Source organism: Toxorhynchites rutilus, chromosome 3 (genome assembly GCF_029784135.1).
Source record: "Toxorhynchites rutilus septentrionalis strain SRP chromosome 3, ASM2978413v1, whole genome shotgun sequence".
Lineage (NCBI taxonomy): Eukaryota > Metazoa > Arthropoda > Insecta > Diptera > Culicidae > Toxorhynchites > Toxorhynchites rutilus.
In genome coordinates, this window is record NC_073746.1 from 209,914,363 (window position 1) to 209,932,783 (window position 18,421).

Consider the following 18,421-nt stretch of genomic DNA (forward strand, 5'->3'; position numbering starts at 1 on the left):
ATCTTGTCAAAAGCAACTGAGAAGTCCGTGTATATAGCGTCGACTTGGGATCTGGATTCTAGCGTTTTTGAAATGAATGATGTGTAAAGCAACAAATTCGTGGACGTGGAACGTTTAGGTACGAATCCATGTTGCTCCTCCGCTATGTAATTTTTACATGCATGGTGCATGAAATCGAGTAAAATTGCCTCAAACAGCTTGGACATAGCACATAAGCAAGCAATTCCACGATAATTTTTCACATTTCTCTTGCAGCCTTTTTTATATACAGGGAATACAAATGATTGTTTCCAAGCTTTGGGAAAAATTCCGGATTGAATAGAGGTGTTGAATAAAGTTGATAATGGCAGAGAAAGACTAGCAGAGCAGCGTTTCAAGATTATGGATGGAATTCCATCAGGCCCACAGTTTGATGATGCTTTCAGTTTTGAGCAAACGTTGAGAACAGTCATTGCATCAATGATTGGATGAGGACCAATTTCAGGTAAAACTGGCGTGTTTTCGACTGCCCTTTGGATGAGAATGTCGCTGATTGAATTATCAACAAAAACACGGCTAAATTGCCGACGGAATAAATCACTAATGCTAGGAATCGTAGAGGCTTCTTCCTGTTCATAAGTCATAACAGATGGCAACCCTGACTCGTTTCTCTGTAGATTTATGTGTTTCCAGAAGCATTTTGGATTAAGCTTCAGTTTACGTTGTACTCGACTTTGGTGTTCGCCGAAGAGCCTCTTATTCAAGATTCTATAGTTTTTACTTGCGGTAACATAGCGAGATTTCCACAAATCATTGCGGTATCTCGAGAATCTTCTTAATACAGCTTTCTTAATAGTCTTCAGGCGTCGTAGGCTGGAATTGGACCATGGTGGGTGGACAGGAACTTTCTTTCGTTTCTTCGGAACAAATTGGTCTATAGCATATAAAAGTACATGAGAAAGATTCGCAGCAGTTGCATCAACATCCTGTTGAATCAACAGTTCATCCCAGTTCAAAGCGTTGAGGAAATGGTTCATCGATGTGAAGTCGGCGTACTGATAACTATAATAAAATGATTCTGCAGTATTCGTGAAATTGGTTGTATTGGACTTGATGAACGACACGAGAAGTGGAGGATGATGCCGACACGTTTTTACAAGTGCGGCGGGAGCTCTAGCAACAATTATTTTGGATAACAATTCATTACTTACGAAGCACAGATCAAGAAATCGGTTATTATCGTTGGAAATATCATTAATTTGACATAACCCTGCAGTAGAATACTCATCAAGCAATTTCGTAGCTGTCACGCTAATTGTGGAACGAGATAAATCAGGAAATAAATCAGCTTGTGTTCCTTTAGACCAAGCAATACCTGGCAGATTAAAATCTCCAAGTATGATAATGTTATCAGTCAGTTTCATGCGGGATGTAATCCAGGTGAGTGAAGTTATATGACGGTTGATAATTTCAGGATCGTTGATCAGATTCGGTGGGAAGTAAACGACACAGATGAAAGTAGTTTGATTTGCGGATGATACTTCAACCCATATCTGCTCTAAATTTGAATAATTTGGAGGTTGTAATTCACGAGATTTTAAATCCGAACGAATGGCAAGAAGCACACTATATATTTTGTAGAAATACTATAAAATTCCTAGTATTTCTACAAAAACTCATCATTATAATATCAGATTATTTTCAGACACAATTCTCGTTCAAGATTTTTCAACCACTTGCAAATAACATGTTTCAGCCCTAAATCGGACAATTCCTTCCTCGAGTTCTGCTCTTATCAACAAATTAGGTGATACTTTTTTATTGGAGTGCGTTTCATCACATTAAAATCCATTTCCAGTTTCGAACAAAAATCAATTTCGCTAGCGCAAACATCAAATGGACTAACAGCACTTGTCACTATGTAATTGTAGAACATATGGGAATTTAATTTTCCGAATTTTCTCTTTCTCTTTCATAATTTTCCGAAAATTTTCAATTGTCATGTTTGGTTGGAATATTTTTGGTTGAAATATGTGTAATGTTTTTATGGGACCCCCTCTACATTCTAGTGGAGGGAGGGGTGTCATACAATCATAGAAACATGTATCATACCCAAAACCCCTCACATCCCAAATTGTGCTTGATTAGTTCTCGAGTTTTGCAGAAGTTTGGGTTTGTGTGCCCCCAGTAATTTGGGTTTCATTTGTGTGGCAGCTCCCCTTAGAGAGGGGGTGGAGTGTTTACCACCATAGAAACATTTATTGTACCCTAAAACCTCCATATGCTCAATTTGGTTCCATTTGCTTGATTAGTTCTAGAGTTATGCAGAAATTTGTGTTTCATTTCTGTGACAGCATTTTCTGATTCGACACTCTTACTGAAAGACGTAGCCCCTACGCTAAAAAATTAGCTTGAATACATTATTGATGCTTTAAAGAAAATCATGGCTTATCAATCAACATGTTGCGACCCGCGTCGTTCCCTAGGGGCCGACGTTGAGCTTTTGGGGAGTAAAGTGCTGAAAGACTGGGACTGACAGTTACAAAATAAGAAAATAAAAATAAATACGATTTGTTCTCGGATGTTTTACAAATTGGAACTACACTCTGTCCAACTTCTATAAGACCACTGTCCATGATTTCAACGTAAACGAATGTTTTTGTATTTTTCAAGTGTCAAGTTTCTATAAGACCAGTTACATTTTTCGTTGTTTTAGTTGTTTTGATCAATAAATCTGGAAAATGCACAAGGGAAAAGTGCTCACGGAGAGAGAAGAAAGACAAATCGATGCATTTCACCAAGAAAATGTTGGTATCAGAGAAATTGCCCGTCGGATTGGACGATCCCATCAAGTAGTGCTCAATTATTTGGCGAATCCCCAATAATACGGTAAGTAGAAGAGTAGAAGAGATCCACGTAAGTCGAAGCTCTCTGACCGGGATAAGCGGAAAATAACCTGAGCAGCTTCGAATGCCTAAAAAACACTTATGCAATATTTCAATTTAAATGTTGCTCGGGTGACAATTCGTCAAGTTTTGGCAAAAAAATCCTCACATAAAGAGGGCTTAAAAGGCTAAAACCATCTCACATTGGAAGACGTCTGAATTTTGCCAAAGCTCGCATGAACCGACAATGGGACATGGTATGTTGTGACAAAGAATGTTTCCAAAAGAATACATTTTACTATATACCATAACAAAAAGTTCTTTAATGTATAGGTTACCTTAACTGACGAAAAAAGGTTCAAATTGGATGGTCCTGATGGTTTCAACGGGTACTGGCGTTATTTACGGAAAAAGGAGCAGTAGTCTTCAATCAGGAATTTTGGTGGAGGCTCGTGCATGGTTTGGGCGATATTCTGCGAACCGGGATGCTCATGATAGCTTTCCCATCATTGAAGGATTACATACATGTTCTGAAATCCTCTCTCCTACCGTTTTTGCGTGGATATCGTCACAAAAATTCACATTCCAGCAAAGACATGCTACTATTCATACCAGCAAGGAAACCTAGCAATGAATTAAGGATCAAAAACTTAATTTTTTGGACTGGGCGGCTCACTCTTCAGACTTGAATCCTGTTGAAAATTTTAGAAGGATTTCTTGTACGCAGAATCTACACTGAGGGAAAACAGTACACCACGATTGAAAAGCTCAAGGTCGTAATTTCGGTGACATGGAATAATATCGAGAAATCCGTTCAACAGAATTTGGTAAACAGTATTCCAACACGAATTTTCCAGGTTATTAGCCGAAATGGCAAGGTCGCCAATTATTGGCATGTAAATCAGCCGATCGTTTTGTATTTATCATTGATAATACTTATCAATTACGAAATGGTCTTATAGAAACTGGACAGCCAAAATTATTATATTTAAGCACAATAAATAAGCAAGCAACTCTTTTGAGCAAAATTGACGTTAAATATACTTTATTCTAAGCATTCGACAATGTACAGGGTTTTCCAACTTTAAATTCCGAAAGTAAATTGAAATAAAACACACTTAGAATTCGAATTTCGATGAAACTTTTATTTCAAATTAAAGTTTGGTTTATGCCATTATGTGTGAAATACAACATCATTCAAATGTCCACCTAGGGCTTCCTCGCACACCTTGATCCGGAACAGGTAATTTTCGATGACTTTTCGGCACATATGGGGCGGTATCTCGATCATAACTTCAATGTTGTTTTCCAAATGTTCAAGAGTTTGCGGAGAGTTGGCATAGACACGGTCTTACGCATAACCCCACAAAAAAAAGTCTAGCGGGTTCAAATCGCATGATCTGGACGGCCAATTGGCATCACCAAAACGCGAAATTATGCGTCCCTCAAACTTCGTTCGCAATATGGCCATGTTCGGTCGTGTTGTGTGGCACGTGGCGCCGTCCTGCTGTGACCACATGTCATCCGTATCCATACCATTCACCATTCACAGTTACCGTCTAGCCGTCCTCATTTTCAAAGAAATACGGCCCGATGACTCCACCAGACCATAATGCGCACCAAACAGTGACTTTTGGCGGATGCAATGGCCTCTCAACAATCACGTGTGGATTTTCTGAGCCCCATATACGGAAATTTTGGGTGTTCACATAGCCACCGAGCTCGAAATGTGCCTCATCGCTGAAGAAAATTTGATGCGAAAATTCAGCATTTTGCTGCTGTTGTTCGTTCACCCAATCGACGTATGCCCGACGCATTCCATGGTCACCACGCTCTAATTTCTGTACCGGTTGGACATTATATGGATGTAGGTGCAAGTCCAAATGCAAAATTCGCCACAATGAAGTTTTGACAAGCCCAATTGTTGAGCACGCCGTGGAATCGAAACATTCGGGTCATCCTCCACACTGGCAGCTACAGCAGCAATATTTTCGGCCGAACGCACATTACGATGATGCACAGGTTTCACAATATCCGCTAAGGTTCCAGTTTGTTCGAATTTACGCACTACATTAGCGATTGTGTGCTCTGTAGGCCGTCCATGACGAAATCCGTCCGTAATGTTCGAAAAACATTTGCCGGGTTTTCATCATTTTTATAGTATAATTTAACAAAATTAACACGTTGTGCGATGCTAAAACGATCTATATTGTAAAATGGCAGACATTCAACTAACGATATGACGCTTTGGTTGACAGCTATGTCAAACGGTTGTCAGCGCAGGGCTGTATACTTTCGGAAGCCCGAAATGGAAAACCCTGTATATATGTCATAATGATATGATATCCTGTTGAAATTCTAACTGTTTGTGTTGCTACAAAATAGAATCAGAGTGGTCTTATAGAAGTTGGACAGAATGTACTTTCTAGTTGACTTTCAGACTATTCTCTATTCATACAATAAGTATCTTCGGTAGCTGAAAACGACACTATTATTGTGCAAACGCCCTTTATGTAGGCTGAATAGAAACGCAGCTAGAAAAAATCGGGGCTCAACATGTTAAGAGAAACTCGACAGTAGTAGGAGAGCAGATACTATATCTGTCATAATGATATTGTCTAAGATGGTTCTGCTCTGAATCTAACGAACAAGAACAATCTGAAATGATATCATTGACTCTATTTTAAAAAAAAACAAATATGTTTGAATAGGTTAATAGAGTTTATTGTACATTATGTACAATTCAAAAAAACAAAACAGTTAATATGGATAAGTGGCAAGAAAAAGCGGTATGGCGGCTCCAGACACTCCTGTTCTCCTCAACTGCTTGCAAAATCATTAATCAACTTCGATTTTGAAGTAGATGAGACAACATAACCTGAAAACAAAAATCCATATAAATAAGTAGAGATTATACTAAATTCCGTAGATTTTGACTACAGACTCGTAATATTAAAAAAAAAAATCATAGATCTACGGATCTGCTGCTAGAAGATATTACAAACAAAACAATTACATCGTAAGTTATACTACGTGTCGTGTTCCCACAACGCAGCGGTTTTCCTACAATTAATTCCGACTTATCGCTATAATTTTGCAATGTTCCTACCGTGTACATCCAACAAAAAAAATGATAGAAAGAAATAAAACTGGGATAAACGGCTGTGCGATTATACAATTGATTTCGGAACAGGTTTATCGAATTACCCCATTATTTATCTGCTGCCGGTTGCCTCTGCAACATACTTATCCTCCTGAAGTCTATGTACAGAATTCACTTGCGCGTTCGGAAGGCGTGCAATCGTCGGCACGAGCAAAACTGGGTAAAATTGTACGAACAACCGGTCCTGTGGACCGTGGACCCCAAGGAAGTTTCAGCGCATGCCGCCGTTGTAATTACAAAAAAAAAAGCAAAAACAATACCGACTGCACATTCATACGGAAGTGAAAAAAAGGTAAATGCATGTTCGGTAAGGTTCGCGTCGTATTCCCTCATTTAGCTACAAAGTGCTTTCTGTGTGCACTATGAACGATAAGACTGGCTTCTTATTTAATATACGGACCTTTATATTTATACAGTGCCGCGTTATTACCGTCGAGGCGCACTGCTCACCCAATTTTCCTAGACTGGTCTGCAGAAAAAAAAATCCATGCCGCTGTTGCTCTAAAGACCTCCATACGCGAGGACCGTCTTCGTCTATTTGAAAAGTCCATACCGTGGTAAACCTAGATGCCTTGCCTACACCGAGAATGAAAGTGAGAGTTCAAAACTCGGTATGTGCCGCTTGTAGAGGCTCTTTGGGACTCCATCTTCACCGGCTGGACACAGCTGTGCATGTTTTAGTATATTTGTGTCTATTATAGTTTTTATCGGTCAGTGGTTACATTCGAGGGCATTTTCACCGGCTAAATCGCCGCCGTCAAGAGGCTCATGGTGTTTTTTTTTTGCTGTTTGCTGAACTTGCTCATTCCGTTTCGCAATATTTGCGCATGGAACCAGTTAACGAAAACCGTTAACCCCGACGCATATCCGATGGTCTCCAGGGGCTGATCGTTGGGTATCTATTGCGCGTAGAATGTTTCGCTGCGACGCTGTCTTTAGATTTGCAGATTACATCCTCACACTTTAATTAAAAAAAGTACTTTCGCAGGAGAAAATCGGCAGAGCATCTGCATAATGAATAACCACTTTATGCCACTGCTTTTTATTCATACTATAGATGTCCAATTTCATTTAGTAATTTAACTTCTTGCAGTTTTAAACCTATAATAAGGAATGTCTTTATGATTTTGAAACCGGTTAGTCCTAACGTGACGCAACGGTGATTTTTCAGAAGCAAAACGTCAACATTTCAGGTTGTGAAGTCCTGAATTCGCTACAAAATTTCAGCTAACTTTTCTAACCTTTTAAGGGGGTAGTACACTATGAAAAAATAATTCTGGCCTAAACTATTCCCTGGGATGTCAGGTTTGTCCGATGCTCCGTTCCAAAATTACAAGCCAATTAGTGGACCTAAGTCTTTGCGTAAGGAGCGCGTATCCAAAATTTAAAACGTGTTTTCTTGAAACTGAGTTTTGCAAATTGGTGGGAGTTCTACCTCCGGAACGGGCCATCCGATTTTTATGCAATAGTTTTTCCCAGATTCTCCACTAAATTTCCTGTCATCATACGTTAGATTTTCGATCGAGAATTTCGATCTCTGCTATATTTACATTTACATTCTTTACTATATTTTTATAACTATATATAAACAATTTCCTAATTCTATGGTTAGTTAGGTATAAATTCGACAATTCGCGGTTGACTCGAGTTCTAGGTGACAAAAAATATGATTTATCATTTATAATATTTTAACACAAGTCTAAAGTTAAGACCTACATAAATATAAGCCTAAGTCAAATAAATCTATGACTACAGAAATATATTAAAGATAAAAATAACTCTTCCTTCTTCGTTGCCACATTGTTCGGAACATTTTTGTAGGGTTAGTAATAACTTTATAGCCAGGTGATGTATATTGAGTATCCTATGAGTGTTCTCTTGGGAAGTTCGTGTAGCCGCTGTAGTGAACTAATCTCATTGGGTGCCTCGATTCTGCGTATGTATAGGAAAGGGAAAGGAGAAAAGGCAAGTGCATTCGAGGAAGTGAAGCAGGCTTCTAATGAAGAAATATATGAAGAACATAATATTAATATCGCAACTACTCGAGCTATCATAATCTGATATATGTGAGTATACTCTTTCGAACTTCTAAATCAGTAGCCAGTTAAATTCATTCAATCATTCATTCAAACTCACAATTACATAAATTGTTAGTAGCAAAACTTACACGATTAAGACGTGAATTGAGCCCGAATTGATTGAACTTTGGAGATAATAGACTGAAATCATCTTCCAAGATCATCCCTCTATTGATTCTGCCAACTTATAAATGCCTGTTTGTCTGAAAATGAAGAATAGCTCGAGATACGCATCTATGTCAAAAATCTCGTGTCACTGTGTTTGTTACCGAACTACTCCGAAACGGCTCGACTGATTTTGATGAAATTATGCACAAAAAAATGGGTAGGCATGGGAATAGTTTGTATATAGTTTACAACCTATCGCTAGGATGCCGATTATTATATATTTAATACCAATTAGGATGGCCCTATGCAAAAAAAAACAATCTGAATATTTTGTTCTTAAATTTGGCCTCGAACAATACATATAACCACAAATTTAAACCCCCATACCCTATTTTTTATCGAGATATTAGTATTTTTGTTAAAACAATATTTAAATAATTTGACCGTCGTTAGTTTTTCAAACAGAACAAATTAATTTATGTTGTTAAATGACAGATGGCTCGCTATATCGAATTTTAATCCACACATTCGCAAGTAACCTCACTTCGTTTAAACTCAAGCGTATCGCCGGCGAGCTGGAAGTATTTTTGAATGAGCATACCGAATTATTGAAATACTCCAAATCACACTTGCTCGGTTTACAAAATCTCGCTATTGTTATCAATCCTGATAAAACACCTGCTGGAGAACACGCGTATAAATTGAATGCGCAAACGTTGCTAGAATCATAAAAAGCAACTGCACAGTGACGCGAGAAATTGTGATTCGAAGAGGAAACAATAATTTGAAATTAGTTTTTTCCGACACAGTCAACAAAAACGGCGTGAGGAAGAATGCATTACCTTGCGAGACGCTATCAGAAGTAAAGCCGAGTCTTTGCTATTGCCCGGCCAAAACGCAATGCATTGTCATGACATTACAGCGCGTGTGTTCAAACAAAAAATTAAGTTCGGTCGGATTCGGTCTCACCTATTGCTGGATGTATTCGGTTGAATGGAAGAAGCGAAGATTGCCCCATACACACATTTTTAGTTTTTAGTTACTCCACAAAATACGCCATGAGGAATTCATTAGTGTAATTTCTTCAGAAATTTATTACTGATTTACTACTTACCCATATTCTGAAAACCCACTCGATCGGATTGCAATTTCGTATTTTGTAACCCATTCGAATCGAATCCAATCGAGTTGTCCAAATGTAGCTATCTAGCCACGCGATTCGACAAAGACAACATTAGGATCCGTGTTTCACTTTTGTGAACAAAAATTTTAATGGATATTCGGGTAGAATAAACACGCTTTTAAAACCAATGTTTTAAATTAAAATTAGCTCTACCTATCAAATATTTGTTCACATTTTGCACACATTCTCTCCAAGTGAGGCAAAATCTTGAACGAAAATTGTGTCTGATGTAGTTTTTTATTATGGATAAAATTTTGGTGGAAAATCAAGGAATGCAAGGAACTAATAGGAAAAGTTGAGGACTATGTCTTCTATGTATTGAGCAATTCCAAATGAAATCGACAAATGACAAAACATGAGTATTTTTGATTCGAATGAAAGTTTGTATTCCGTTTGGGTTGAAGGAAATATGAGTTTTCCACAGAAATTGGGATTTTTTTTGACTTAAGCGTAACTTTTGAAAAGGGCGTATCGATTTTAGTAGGAGAAATCTTTGATAATTTATATCTCAAAAACTATGAGTCGTACCAAAATAATGTCTTATAAAGAGTTATGATGTCTAAACATGAAAAAAATATACACTGAGAAAATAATCTTTCTTTCTCTTTTTTGACGTAGGACTACGTCTTTCATTTCTATACCGGGGTGTAAAATCAAAGTTTCGAAAACGAAAGCGTTACGCCGGAGACCGAGATTTTGAGCGTTAATAGCTCCTAAACAACTGAACGAAATGGTATGATAAACACTTCATTCGAAAGATAAAATGTCTACGCGTTATATACTTGTTACTTTTTGATCCAAAAACTTGTTTCAATAGTCTTAAAATTGCTTTCAAAACAGGCTATTGAAATCACCAATCGGTATATAAGCGAGCGGCGCTCGGAAATCCACTCACTTCTAATTGAACAGCGATTGGAGCATGTTGTCGCTGTTGCGGTGAAGCTCTTTATTTATCATGAAAGCGCGGATGAACGGTGTCACCAAGAGCCTGTTTGTGCACCCTAGGCCAGAAGGGAATCTATCAGGAGGAGAGTGATGCCACAAACGATTCCCTGGGAAGACATCGCTACACACACATACACGCGCGGCTATTAACAGGTGTTTATCGAGTTGGCATTAACCACTGGTGGGCTTCCAGTATCGAGGAAAATGTGGAAATATCTAATCGTTACTGAAAATAATCTGCCAATTCCTTTGGGAATTTTCAAAATATATTCATGTGAAAGAGTTTAATTGAATGTTTTCTATCCATGTTACACTGTGACCAAATATGTTTCAATCAAGTGCTATTAACAGGTGGTTATCGAGTTGGCATTAACCACTGGTGGGCTTCCAGTATCGAGGAAAATGTGGAAATAACTAATCGTTACTGAAAATAATCTGCCAGTTCCTCTGGGAATTTTCAAAATATATTCATGTGAAAGAGTTTAATTGAATGTTTTCTATCCATGTAACACTGTGACCAAATATGTTTCAATCAAGTGCTATTAACAGGTGGTTATCGAGTTGGTATTAACCACTGGTGGGCTTCCAGTATCGAGGAAAATGTGGAAATAACTAATCGTTACTGAAAATAATCTGCCAGTTCCTTTGGGAATTTTCAAAATATATTCATGTGAAAGAGTTTAATTGAATGTTTTCTATCCATGTAACACTGTGACCAAATATGTTTCAATCAAGTGCTATTAACAGGTGGTTATCGAGTTGGCATTAACCACTGGTGGGCTTCCAGTATCGAGGAAAATGTGGAAATATCTAATCGTTACTGAAAATAATCTGCCAGTTCCTTTGGGAATTTTCAAAATATATTCATGTTAAAGAGTTTATTTGAATGTTTTCTTTCCATGTAACACTGTGATCAAATACATTTGGTTTTGTGGTTTTTCAATCAATCGCAATTAACAGGATAGCTTCAGAAGATTATTCTTCCCCATCAGTAGGATATTTCCGTATCCAATATTGTATGCGCCCGCAATCGATTACTGCTCAGTCGCCGAAAGTTCCGAGCTCAGAGAGTTCATTCCCCTCTAGTTTGCCTTCCAAATTGCCATCGTAAACCACACCTTCTCTCGATTCAATCACACACAAAAAGCATACTTAAGCGATATTCTGGTGGTGAGACACATTCATTTTTCGTGAGGACATCGACAAGACAACATCGTTGCCTAACGTGCTGGAGGAGGTGGACGGCGAAGGATCGACACATACACGCGCAGAACTCTTTCCGTTAGGATGCCATTCAGCATCGAGAAAGTTCCGGAAAGTTCTAATCATTGCTGGAAAATAATCTGCCAGTTCCTTTGGGAATTTTCAAAATATATTCATGTGAAAGAGTTTATTTAAATGTTTTCTATCCATGTAACACTGTGACCAAATATTTTTCAATCAAGTACTATTAAAAGGTGGTTATCGAGTTAGTATTAACCACTGGTGGGCTTCCAGTATCGAGGAAAATGTGGAAATATCTAATCGTTACTGAAAATAGTCTGCCAGTTCCTTTGGGAATTTTCAAAATATATTCATGTGAAAGAGTTTAATTGAATGTTTTCTATCCATGTAACACTGTGACCAAATATATTTCAATCAAGTGCTATTAACAGGTGGTTATCGAGTTGGCATTAACCACTGGTGGGCTTCCAGTATCAAGGAAAATGTGGAAATAACTAATCGTTACTGAAAATAATCTGCCAGTTCCTTTGGGAATTTTCAAAATATATTCATGTGAAAGAATTTAATTGAATGTTTTCTATCCATGTAACACTGTGACCAAATATGTTTCAATCAAGTGCTATTAACAGGTGGTTATCGAGTTGGCATTAACCACTGGTGGGCTTCCAGTATCGAGGAAAATGTGGAAATATCTAATCGTTACTGAAAATAATCTGCCAGTTCCTTTGGGAATTTTCAAAATATATTCATGTTAAAGAGTTTATTTGAATGTTTTCTTTCCATGTAACACTGTGATCAAATACATTTGGTTTTGTGGTTTTTCAATCAATCGCAATTAACAGGATAGCTTCAGAAGATTATTCTTCCCCATCAGTAGGATATTTCCGTATCCAATATTGTATGTGCCCGCAATCGATTATTGCTCAGTCGCCGAAAGTTCCGAGCTCAGAGAGTTCATTCCCCTCTAGTTTGCCTTCCAAATTGCCATCGTAAACCACACCTTCTCTCGATTCAATCACACACAAAAAGCATACTTAAGCGATATTCTGGTGGTGAGACACATTCATTTTTCGTGAGGACATCGACAAGACAACATCGTTGCCTAACGTGCTGGAGGAGGTGGACGGCGAAGGATCGACACATACACGCGCAGAACTCTTTCCGTTAGGATGCCATTCAGCATCGAGAAAGTTCCGGAAAGATCTAATCATTGCTGGAAAATAATCTGCCAGTTCCTTTGGGAATTTTCAAAATATATTCATGTGAAAGAGTTTATTTGAATGTTTTCTATCCATGTAACACTGTGACCAAATATTTTTCAATCAAGTACTATTAAAATGTGGTTATCGAGTTAGTATTAACCACTGGTGGGCTTCCAGTATCGAGGAAAATGTGGAAATATCTAATCGTTACTGAAAATAGTCTGCCAGTTCCTTTGGGAATTTTCAAAATATATTCATGTGAAAGAGTTTAATTGAATGTTTTCTATCCATGTAACACTGTGACCAAATATATTTCAATCAAGTGCTATTAACAGGTGGTTATCGAGTTGGCATTAACCACTGGTGGGCTTCCAGTATCAAGGAAAATGTGGAAATAACTAATCGTTACTGAAAATAATCTGCCAGTTCCTTTGGGAATTTTCAAAATATATTCATGTGAAAGAATTTAATTGAATGTTTTCTATCCATGTAACACTGTGACCAAATATGTTTCAATCAAGTGCTATTAACAGGTGGTTATCGAGTTGGCATTAACCACTGGTGGGCTTCCAGTATCGAGGAAAATGTGGAAATATCTAATCGTTGCTGGAAAATAATCTGCCAGTTCCCCTTGGAATTGAAAATTACATTCAAGCGAAAGGGTTTATTTTAATGTTTTCTATCCATAAAATATCCATATATAACATTTGGGTTTGTGATTTGTCAATCAAGTACAGTTAGCAGGTTAGCTTCTGAAGATTATTCTTCAGAACAAGGTTTTTCGTATCCTATATTGGATGCATAAAACCTTGTGCCTCCAACGTAACGCTCTCGATTTCGAAGTCCCCCAAATATTCATTTATTCATTCATTCAGAATGGATTTATATTCAACTTCGAACAAATGATCTCTAAATCAACGATAGTCCTACGTCACCCTTGCGGTTATACCATAGATATAACCCACTTCCTGTTTTTTATTTACAAAAAGAAACTTCAATTTGCAATATCCAAAATACATATTTTTTATTTTTTTTTTATTTTTTCATATAAAATAGAAGTCATGTAGAAAATTTAAAAAATGGGTCCAAGATGGTAAAATTATTTTTGACGAACTTTGTGGAACATCGAATTTTTATGAATTTTCGAAACTTCAAATTTTTGTATGTTAACAATCATTTTTAGCCACAAATTATGATTCCTGATGTGATTTAAAACAAAAAAGCTCATTATAAATCTACTTCTAAATGTAGCCATTCTCGAGATATTTTAAAAATATTTCTAATTTATTGTCTTTTTTATAGTAAATATTCCCTTTTAATATGTTTGTCGTGTTATACCGTCATGTTCATGAAATTTTATGAATTTGCTTATAATTTCCAACAACTTTTCCAAATACATAAGGTCGTATATTGGTTTTAGGGGATTTCAATCTCCCTCATTTAAGTTGGATGTATTATGAAGAGATTAACTCTATTTTGCCGGTTAATGCTTCCTCCGAGCAGGAGATTGTTTTAATAGAGTCTGTTGTAGGCTGCGGTGCATTTTTATGTTTTCGCAAAAATACGATACAAATTCTTCCACCGGTTTTACAAGAGTTTCTATGTCGCATCGATCAGTAGAAATCCATTGTGCATAAGTGATTTCAATTAAATTGCGTTCCTGAAACCAGTTTCATCTAGAAACCAGTTTCCAAACTCGTCCATTGTTGAGCATTTTTTACATTGACGAAGGTAAAAGTATTTTGATCTATGTGATATGTAACATAGTATTTTTCCATATATTCTTTGCATTCAATGTTAAAGGAATATTTGTTGAGACTATGAAGCATAGGATTTACATTTTCATGGAATGTACAAACACAAACGTTATGATTTCCTGAACTACTCAGCAATTTGCAATGCTTCGGACGCATTGATGCAAAAGAGCTAAATCCAACTTTGCAATTTGGTCCATCTTTTGCTACAGAAACATAGTCTCTTTCTCCAGGTAATGATCGACTGATATCGTCGTCATTATAAAATTCCGAAACATGATTTTTAACATCTTCACTATGCTATCACTTCCATCTTCACTTCTATATATTTGCTATGTGGTGTCGACAATACACCATTTTTCATATTTATTAACGCCAAATTCTTCTTCCATTTTTTGCAAGGACCAAAACTTAGGCAAAACTGTTAAAATTATAACTTTTTCTGATCTTGTTGTCTCTGTGTGGTCAAATTTCTCTTTGAGCTGATTGATAATATCATCAAACTCTTTTGCATTTTGTTTAAAGTTCGACTCTTCGTCTTCTTCATGTGAAAGGAAAATAGATTTCTTTGAATACCTTTAGAAATTTCATTGAATTTTTGTTCCGGGTAACTAGCCTGTCCAAGTCTTTTCGTCATTATTGGTGAAACGTTAATACCGGCGATTCCCTTGTTGAATAGCTCAATGTTGTACGCTCGGGAATACTCTGGTATATTGCTGTTTTGGGAATCTCGCGAAGATGCTTAAATGACTGAAACTATTGATGGTACTTCATCTAAAGTATTTCCTACTGCTGTACTGATCTGCTTCTCAGTATTACACTGCTTTGGTTTGGAAGAGTATACAGATAAACGGCATGATCCGCAATTTTTTAAAGATGTATCTAAAAGGATATTGCATCCCATTGACTTAAGTTTCTCAATCATTGACACGGTTAAGAAACGTTTTTCAAATGAACATTTCTTACCGTATTTCGGAAACGGTCTACAACACGAAAAAATTTTTTGTAGTCCTTTGGGGTATACTGTTTTCATTTTTTTTTTATCCAAAATGTATATTTTTATTAAGGCTCATATGGCGTCAACCTGACGGGGCCGGGAGTTCAATATTTCGACAATGTTTGCCTTATAACTATGTTAGTAATATGTAACCGATTACTCACGGTTGGCTCGAGGTTAGTATTACAAGTGTTTTCGTAATTGTGATATTGCTGTCTCCAATGTTCTGTACCTGTGCCCGACACGGGATACTTCCTTTTGGGATGCAGCTGACCATTAATCCATTAAACCCTAGGGGTATACTGTTATTCACTCTATAAGGAAGATTGTTCGACTGATGAACTAAGTTTGAATAAGAGTAACTTTATATACATTATAGAGGTACCTTAAAGGTACCTGACTTTATATACCTGTACAGAGGTAGCTTAAAGATACCTGACTTTATATACCTATACAGAGGTAGCTTAGAGATACCTGACTTCAGGTATAATCTAGGCATAACGTAAACAAAGTAATTATATTTGTACCCATAACGTCCGGTTGAATCAACAAGGTGTATTTGTTGTTGGGATTTCAATTCTACTGTTCGTGTTTTGATTGTGTAACACGAATAATATGTTAAAAGTTTGTATTAAGATAAAAAAAGATTTTTTAATATCGCTACGTTTTGTGTTAAACCACATGTCTTCAAATGTTTTTCAACGTAACTCCTAAACATATATTTTTACCATAATGATGTATTCGGAAATAATGTTGGAAATTATAAGCAAATTCATAAAATTTCATGAACATGACGGTATAACACGACATTAATATGTTTTAGTTTAGTTTAGGGAATATTTACTATAAAAAAGACAATTAATTATTTTTAAAATATCTCGAGAATGGCTACATTTAGAAGGAGATTTATAATGAGCTTTTTTGTTTTAAATCACATTATAAATCATAATTTGTGGCTAAAAATGATTGTTAACATACAAAAATTCAAAGTTTCGGAAATTCATAAGAATTCGATGTTCCACAAAGTTTGTTAAAAATAGTTTTACCATCTTGGACCCATTTTTTTAAATTTCCTACATGACTTCTATTTTATATGAAAATATTTAAAAAAAAATAAAAATATGTATTTTGGATATTGCAAATTAAAGTTTTTTTTTTGTAAATAAAAAAAAGAGTACTATTTTTTTTCTCAGTGTATATTTTTTTCATGTTTAGACATCAATACTCTATAACTCTTTCTAAGACACTTTTTCGGTACGACTTATAGTTTTTTAGATATAAATTATCAAAGATTTCTCCTACTAAAATCGATACGCCCTTTTCAAAAGTTACGCTTGAGTCAAAAATTTCCCAATTGCTGTGGAAAGCTCATATTTCCTCCAACCCAAACGGAATACAAACTTTCATTCGAATCAAAAATACATGTTTTTAAAATCTGCATTTTTTGGACGATTTCATTTGGAATTGCACTATTTAAACGACATTGAGTGATAATTTTCATTCAAATTTGAACAATTCAAAATTGCTTCCAGTCTGCCAATCTGATAAAGAGTAAATGTCATAAAATCTATCGATCGATCGAGTTTCAAACCAACCGGATTCCGGGATGTGAATGGTTCGATACTGTTATCATAAGCATGGTTCATGGCCCATGTGGTGATCTGAAACTTTTCTCGCCTTGCATGACAGATGGACAGGACAGGATGTACAAAGCGTTTTCCTAGATATTTCACCAACGACACGATCACAAGCCTAGGCGGATATCCAATATATCAACGAAGAAATACTGATAAAGACATTGACATTGGAAATTCTTGAGTGGTACCATATTCACCTCAGCTGAGCAAAACATTCAATCGTTATATTAATAATGAGTTCTACAGATCGGGTAAGAGCAATTAATACATTTACAAATCCGTGAATAAAGGAAGCAATATGGCTGTGTTTCATAATTAAAATACCGATCAAATATCTGGCAGAAATCAAATATATGGCAGAACAACGTTTGCCGGGTCAGCTAGTTTCTTATATTAATTGTTTTTTTCCTCAGAGGCATTTATATCCATGATTTTTTTCCGCGCCACAATTTTTCTAGGTTACACTTTTTCTGAGCGATTGTTTCGCTGTCTGTCTGTTGCAGTTGTTTTATGGGACGAATTTTTCCAGTCACGGAGGTGTGACACACATCCATATCAAGATATTGTGCACAGATCAATCGAAAATTTCATTCGTATGAAGGTGCAAACAGTATCACGCGTACGATATTCGAAAATGTGTAATCATCATGGAGTATATTTGAAATACAGTAAAATTATTTGCAATGATTAATATTCGTTTTCATTTGATTAATTAGCTCCAGGTGACAGAAATATTGTCAGTTTCCCCGGTTGAATAGCACTGTACACAGTTTCCCATGCTTCCCACTCTCCCACAATAATCAATCGACACCACACGTAGCGTAAACTATCCGAAAAATATAGAGTGAGTGTGTGGCTTCTCAATCACTCAACGGTGGTTGGAAAAATAATACCACTTACACATAATCATACGCTTTCATTTTCAAATCTCGAACAAAATACCTTTATTAGGATTAATTCATTTATCACGTTTTGAATGCAGCTGACAGTTATAATTTCTCTTCACTGTGGCAAGCGATATCTTATTTCCCTACTGCACTTCCAGACAACGGCATAGAGTGTGGCTATCGTAGAAATACGTTCAATTTCTCCATTCCTTTCAATCTATCGATGATAACTATAATGATGATAACAAAGATGACGGTGATGATGATGATGATGACGGTTACTGTTTGGGTCTTTCTCCAAGCCTGCAAGCCACTTGAAAGGAAGTGAAAAGAATTCATTCACAAATCGAAATCCTTTCTTTCGCTCCTCCCAACCGAG

At 36.5% G+C, this 18,421-nt stretch overlaps 1 protein-coding gene across 9 annotated transcripts in view; it reads right to left on the bottom strand.

The window, feature by feature from the left end:
* Nucleotides 1–18,421, bottom strand: part of LOC129775002 (serine proteinase stubble) — a 344,680-nt gene that overhangs the window by 286,053 nt on the left and 40,206 nt on the right. The window lies entirely within an intron of this gene.